This window comes from Mustela nigripes, chromosome 3 (genome assembly GCF_022355385.1).
Source record: "Mustela nigripes isolate SB6536 chromosome 3, MUSNIG.SB6536, whole genome shotgun sequence".
In the NCBI taxonomy this organism is placed as follows: domain Eukaryota; kingdom Metazoa; phylum Chordata; class Mammalia; order Carnivora; family Mustelidae; genus Mustela; species Mustela nigripes.
Genome location: NC_081559.1, coordinates 169,883,279 through 169,889,606, shown reverse-complemented (window position 1 = coordinate 169,889,606; position 6,328 = coordinate 169,883,279). Strand labels below are relative to the sequence as shown.

The 6,328-nt window shown below is 34.4% G+C and overlaps 1 non-coding gene across 1 annotated transcript; it reads left to right on the top strand.

The window, feature by feature from the left end:
• The first annotated feature begins 5,561 nt into the window (after positions 1 to 5,561).
• LOC132014789 (small nucleolar RNA SNORD56) lies at positions 5,562 to 5,633 on the top strand. Its single transcript, XR_009403427.1, has one exon. It is a non-coding gene; the product is annotated as a small nucleolar RNA SNORD56 (small nucleolar RNA).
• Positions 5,634 to 6,328: the final 695 nt, after the last annotated feature.

Sequence of the window (6,328 nt, the reverse complement as noted above, 5' to 3'; positions counted from 1 at the left end):
GATGTAGAATAGTTATCCGAGGAACCAACCACGTCATTAGAGGATTGTAAACTTCAGCCCCATCCAAACCTCCAAGGAGGAGAGAGGGACTGAGGACTACATCATTCACCAATGGCCTCTGAAGTAGGGGCAGTTTTAGTGGACTGAGCCCTAACCTGTGGAGTCTACATTAACCCCTGTAGTTAGTGCCAAAATTGAATTTAAGTTGTGGGGCACCCAGCTGGTATCCACAAAGAATTGGAGAATTGCTTAGTATGCAAAATTCACATATTTGGTGTCAGAGTGTTGGGAATAAGGAAAAAATTTTTCCTTTAGTGTGCATCAATCCCTCTAAGTCTTATTTTTCTCATCTCAAAATTGGTGGTAATTGAATTTGTCTTATCAGGTCATTTACAGGTGTCAATGAGATGCCTGCGAAAAACTAGTGCAGTAACCGACTTATATTAATTCCTCAGTGTACATTAGCTTGTTTTTGTTAAATGAACATGACTTGGAAGTGGTCTTTTAGTTTCTGTCTGTACAGCTTACCAATTATATATAAACTATACCATGCTGGGTTAACTGCATTTTCTAGCTGCATTCTTATTGTGTAGGGGTGTCTAAGGCAGGGGTAGAAGGGCACTTTTTTTTTTTTTTTTTTTTTGGTTTCAATGAACAATTTCACTGATCCAGGCTGAGAAAGAAATATCTGATATATCAGGTATTACCCACTCAAAAGTATAAAAAATAAGGCAGCTTATGAATCTGATCTAATAACAGCAAAGCTATTCCCATCCTTCCTTTAAATGCAGAGATTCTAAGTGGAAAAAATTTAGAGTTAAAATTATGGAGCTTTTGTCTGGGAAAAATATTCTGAAGTCTATTGAAACCAAATAGAAAAGTGAGAAACATGTTTAGCATATAAGGCTCTATGGCACCACAAACTATGAGTACAATATTTTTCTTTCTAAATAATATTATACTTTGGCATAAATGTATTCATAAATTGACTAAAAGATTTGAAACAACAGTTCTGACATTTTTAGATTTCATTTTAATTGTTCAGAATTTTTAAGCTACTGGGGCAAAGGTTAGTCTTACTTTTTGCTTGATTTATCTAAATAATTATCTCAATTTTCCACTTCATTTTCTGCATGTCAATATAACCTTGGGCTATTTCTTTAAGGAGTTATTTGACATAGTGTGACTTTTCTTTCCGCCTTTTAAAATAGAATGTGCCACATTTGTGCTTTCACAGTAATAAGTGAAGTGAAGCTTCAGGAATTAGGCAGTTAATATAACTAAGTTTGATAAATGTAATTAGCTAAGCTGGGTTACTGACAAATTTCCATTTTATTTTATTGAAATTCAGAGAAGTTGACTTTAGCAATCTGAGTTTCACACATCAAGCTTTCTTGCAGACATTTTTCCCTGTGGTTACTCCTAGAGGTTACTATTTAAATGAAAACATACTGATGGATGTAATAATCAATGCTTTTTATCCATTTTTTAATTTATTTTGTTTTAACTTGAAGATACGTATGGTTTTACATTTGAATGATGCCTTAGAGTTTCAGAATAGCTTCAAGGCAATAACTGATCTAATTCAATACTTTACCTACTTTGGTGCAGCAGACACTTATGGTGATGATTTTCCAGCTCAGAATTTCTTTCTCACTTCTAGACATAAAGCCAACTGAGGTAGAATAATTAATTTCCTCCAATCTTTATGCACTTACTGTTACGGAATTGAGTATCCAGGCACTTTATAGTTTCCCATTGGAGTGCCTCTCACTAGAGAACACAGAAATATATTTCCCTATTGCATTCATGTTGCTCTTGGCCATAGGATTTGATTTGGTCATTAGAATGTTAGACAGTGTGATGAAAATAGATGTTTTAGATGTGGTTGGGTAGTTTGGTTGGACTCTTTTAATTTGCCATCTTGTACTTCTGCCTTCTTTATGAGAATAGCATATTCTGTCCACTAGTCCCAGAACAAGATATATGGAATAGAACCCTACCAGACTCACAGCCTGAAGCTAATTTTATCCTGCCCATTGAGCAGAGAACAAAAATAAATAAATAAATAAATAAATAAATAAATATTTATTGTTGTAAACCAGAGATTGGATATTGTTTGCTGTCCATTTTTAATACAACAGAAAGCTGACTAATATAGATTTGTAAGATTGGGATTTTAGCGGCAATGAAATTATCTCCTTTCTTTGATGATTGTTCTAGGTATGGAAACCTCACTTCAAGCAAGGCTTAGCACCAAAAACGAAAACAAGAAAGCCATAGGTTCCATTTAGGTATCATCTATTATAAAAGTTAGCAACTTGACTGCTTACCATATAGCACCATACACATTCTATACACATAAAACCAAGAACCCCACACAATCAAGGACACCCACACATAAAGAGAATATTACAAAATAATTAATTAATTTAAAAAACTGAGGATTTCTGCTTCTGATAAAAAGGAGTAAAATTTTTCTTTTTCCCCAAGTAAATACAAATAAAAATCCTGGATATTATATGTACAACCAACATAAGAAGATTCTGAGAGGTGGAGAGAAGGCAGAGTGACTAGAGACATCAAAACTTGAGGAATGGCATGATTATTAGTTCCTAGTTTTTCTTTCTACTTCATATTTCCCAGACTTGGGATGGAAAAATCTGCTACCTTAAGAACACAAGACATACAGACAAAACAAACAAACCAAAAACGAAACCAAAACAACAACAACAAAAAAACCCGTCCTCCAAAAGTCTACATCTTTAGCCAAAGATCCAGAAAAGGGACAGACTTACAAAACAGAATCTTTTAGGGAAACAACAACAACAATACCAGATTTACTCTAGTTAAATAGCACAGAAAAAACCACGGTCTTACTCCCAGCCATGATAGCAGAGTCCAAGTGGTAGCTTGGATTTCCAGCATCACTGTGTTGTGATAAAGCTTCCCAGTTCCCCCGGTGCAGTAGTGTGAGGGAAGGCCTCCTACGAACCATGTCTTTCATCCTTACCAGGCAATAATAAGGCCGCCATTGATTGTGTGGGGATTATACAAGAAGCCTGGATTTCCAAAGCAATTTGTCAGTAAGGAGGCACTCCTCCTCCCTGCTATTAATGTCAGAAGAAGCCAAGGAGAGAAATACAAATACCGTATGATTTCACTCATATGTGAAATTTAAGAAACAAAACCAACAAACAATGGAGAAAGAAAGAGAAGCAAACCAAGAAACAGACTCTTAACTATAGAGAATAAACTGGCAGCTACCATAGGGGAGGTGGGTGGGGAGATGGGTTAAATAGGTGATGGGGAATGAAGGAGTGCACTTATGATGAGCACCTGGTGTTGCATGGAAGTGTTGAGTCATTATATTGTACACCTGAACCTAATATAATACTGTATGTTAACTAAGTGCAATTTAATAAAAACTTAAAAAAAGGAAAAGGCCAAGAAAGAGTCCAAATTTTTACCTTTACCCATGAGTTATAAAGCCACTTTCCCCCAAGGTGTTGGTGGAATGTAGGAATGATCCAATGCTAACCTTTCCAGCCAAAAGGATATCACTGAAGGCCTAATGGTGAGCCAGGGCCCTATGTAACAAAGAGCATCCTTTTTTGTGCCACTCCCTAGGCTTGTGCTCTCTCTCTGTCTCAAATAAATAAGTAAAATCTAAAACAAAACAAAACAAAACAAAAAAAAAACCCAGTTATTTGTCATACAAAGAACCATAAAGTTCTCAAACTGAATGAAAGAATACAATCAAAGGCAATTAGACTGATGTAAAGGTTAGATTATCCCAACAATGATTTTAAGGCAGCCATCATAATAATGTCACCATGAGGAAGTACAAAAAAAGTTCTCAAAATAAATGAAAGAAAATTGTCTTGGCAAAGAAATAGTATGTCAACAAAACAACAAAAATAGCTGACTGAAAATAAATAAATAAAACTCAGTAGATAGACCCAACACCAGAATAGAAGTGACACAGCAAAAAAATCTGTGAACTTGAAAATAGAACAACAGAAAGACTGAAAATAAAATGAACAGAGCTCCAAGGACCAGTGAAACTGTAACAGAAGTTCTAAAATTTGTTTCATTGGGGTCCTAGAAGAAAAAGAGAAAGAAGATATGGTTACACAAATTATTCAAAAGACTAATGACTGACAATTTGCCAAATTTGGCAAAACACTTTAACCTACACATTCAAGAAGCTAAACAAACACAAGAATAAATTCAAAGGAGTCCACACTAAGATACAGCATTGTCAAACTTTTGAAAACTAAAGACAAAAAAATCTGGAAAGCAGTGAGAGAGAAATGACACCTTACCTATAAGGGGAATATAATTCAAATGACAGGGGATTTCTCATTAAAACCCATGAAGGCCAGAGGAAGTGGCACAACATTTTTCAAGTGTCAACTCAGAATCCTCTAGCAAGCAAATATATCCTTCAGGATTAAGAGGAAATCAAGACATTCTCACAAGTTAAACTAAGGGATTTTTCCCCCTGTAGACCTACCCTAGAAAATGGTTAAATAAAACTCTAAACAGAAAGGAAATAATATAATAAGGAAAGTTGAAACTTGAAGAAAGAAGAAAAATATGATAAAGAAATTTATGGTTAAATACAGTAGACATTCCTTCTCTTCTCAAGTTGTTTGTTTTGTTTGACTGTTGAAGCAAAAGGAATAACATTTCTTGGTGTGGTTGCAAATGTATATAGAGGAAATACTAAAGATATATTATAAATGGAAAGGGAAAACTGACATAAAGGGATTAGTGTTTCTATACTTCCTTGAACTGGTAAAACAGCACCAGTAGACTATGTGTATATGTATAAAGTATGTAATGTGGTCACTCTAAAAGCGATACAACGTGTCAAAGAGAAATTGTGCTAGACACTGGTTAAAAATGACAAGGAAGGACCTTTTTCAAGACTATTCCAATAGGGAGAGAGACTAATGCAGTAAGGGGGATCAACTGATTAAGTTCATGTTGAAACAAAATGTAAGGGAGCTTTTAAGCAATTGTGTGAGCTAGTAGGAAAGTACTGCAGGTTGTTAGGGAAAGATACAGAAGGAAAGAGCAGAAGAGACAACCAAGAAATACTTCCATACAAATCTCCTAACAGATTTTTGACAAAAGTTTAAAAAAAGCCCTCAATGGAAGCAAGGTAGTCTTTTCAACAAATGGCACTGGAGGAGTTAAACCTCTGTAGATAAAAGGAACTTTGACATAAATCTCAAATTCACTACAAAATTGGATTACAGACTTAATATAAGTGTAAAATGAAATATGATTCAGTATACAAATTTTAGAAAAAAAACACAGAAGCAAAATACCAGTTTGAGACTTAAACAAAACCATAATCTATAAAGAGAAAAAATGCGTTCTTTAAACATCATAAAAATTAAAAATTTTGTGTGTGAAAGACCCTTTTAGGAAGATGAAAAGACAAGCAGTACAGAGGAATAAAGTATTGCTAGTCAAGTATTTGACAAAGTACTAATATCTAAAACATGTAATGAAGTGTAAAAAATCAGTGAAAAAAGAGGAAAAAACTATAATGATAGCAATAATTTTTTGTTAACAACAGTTCCTCTAGTGAGTGTTGATACTTTGGGTCTGAGTGAAGAAAAAAATAGGGGAAAAAAGGAGATTAAAGAAAGAAGAAAAATATCCCACAAACAAGCAAATTAGAAAATGAGCATAGCCATGAAGAGAATTTTCACCAAAAAGAATATATTGGTATTAAAAAAGCACGTGAAAAAATGTTCAACAACTTTAGCCACTAGGGAACTACACATTAAAACCACAATTGGATACCACTACACAGAATGGCTATCAGAATGGCTAAATTAAATCCTTGGGATAACATCAAATGTTAGCAAGGAGGCGGAAAAACAAGATCACTCCTACATTTTTGGTGGGAATGTAAAATTTTGCATCCACTATGGGAAATACTTTGAGAGTTTGCCTTTAAAAAGTTAATGTTAATAATAACAATAATAATAACAATGACATGTACCTACTGTATGACTCAACAATTATACTCTTGGGCCTTTACTCCAGAGAGAAGAAAATTATCTTTATACAAAAACTTGCACATTTATAGCAGCTTTATTTATAATAGCCAAAAACTTAAACCACCCCAGATGTCATTTGTCAGGTGAATGGTAAACACACAATGGTACATCTATACCATGAAATACTGTTTAGCTGTTGTTATGGGCTCTATGGACTCAGTTGTATCCCTCCCATAGTAATATGTCAAAGCCCTAAAACCCAGTACCTCAGAATGAACCCATATTTGGAGATAGTGCCTTTA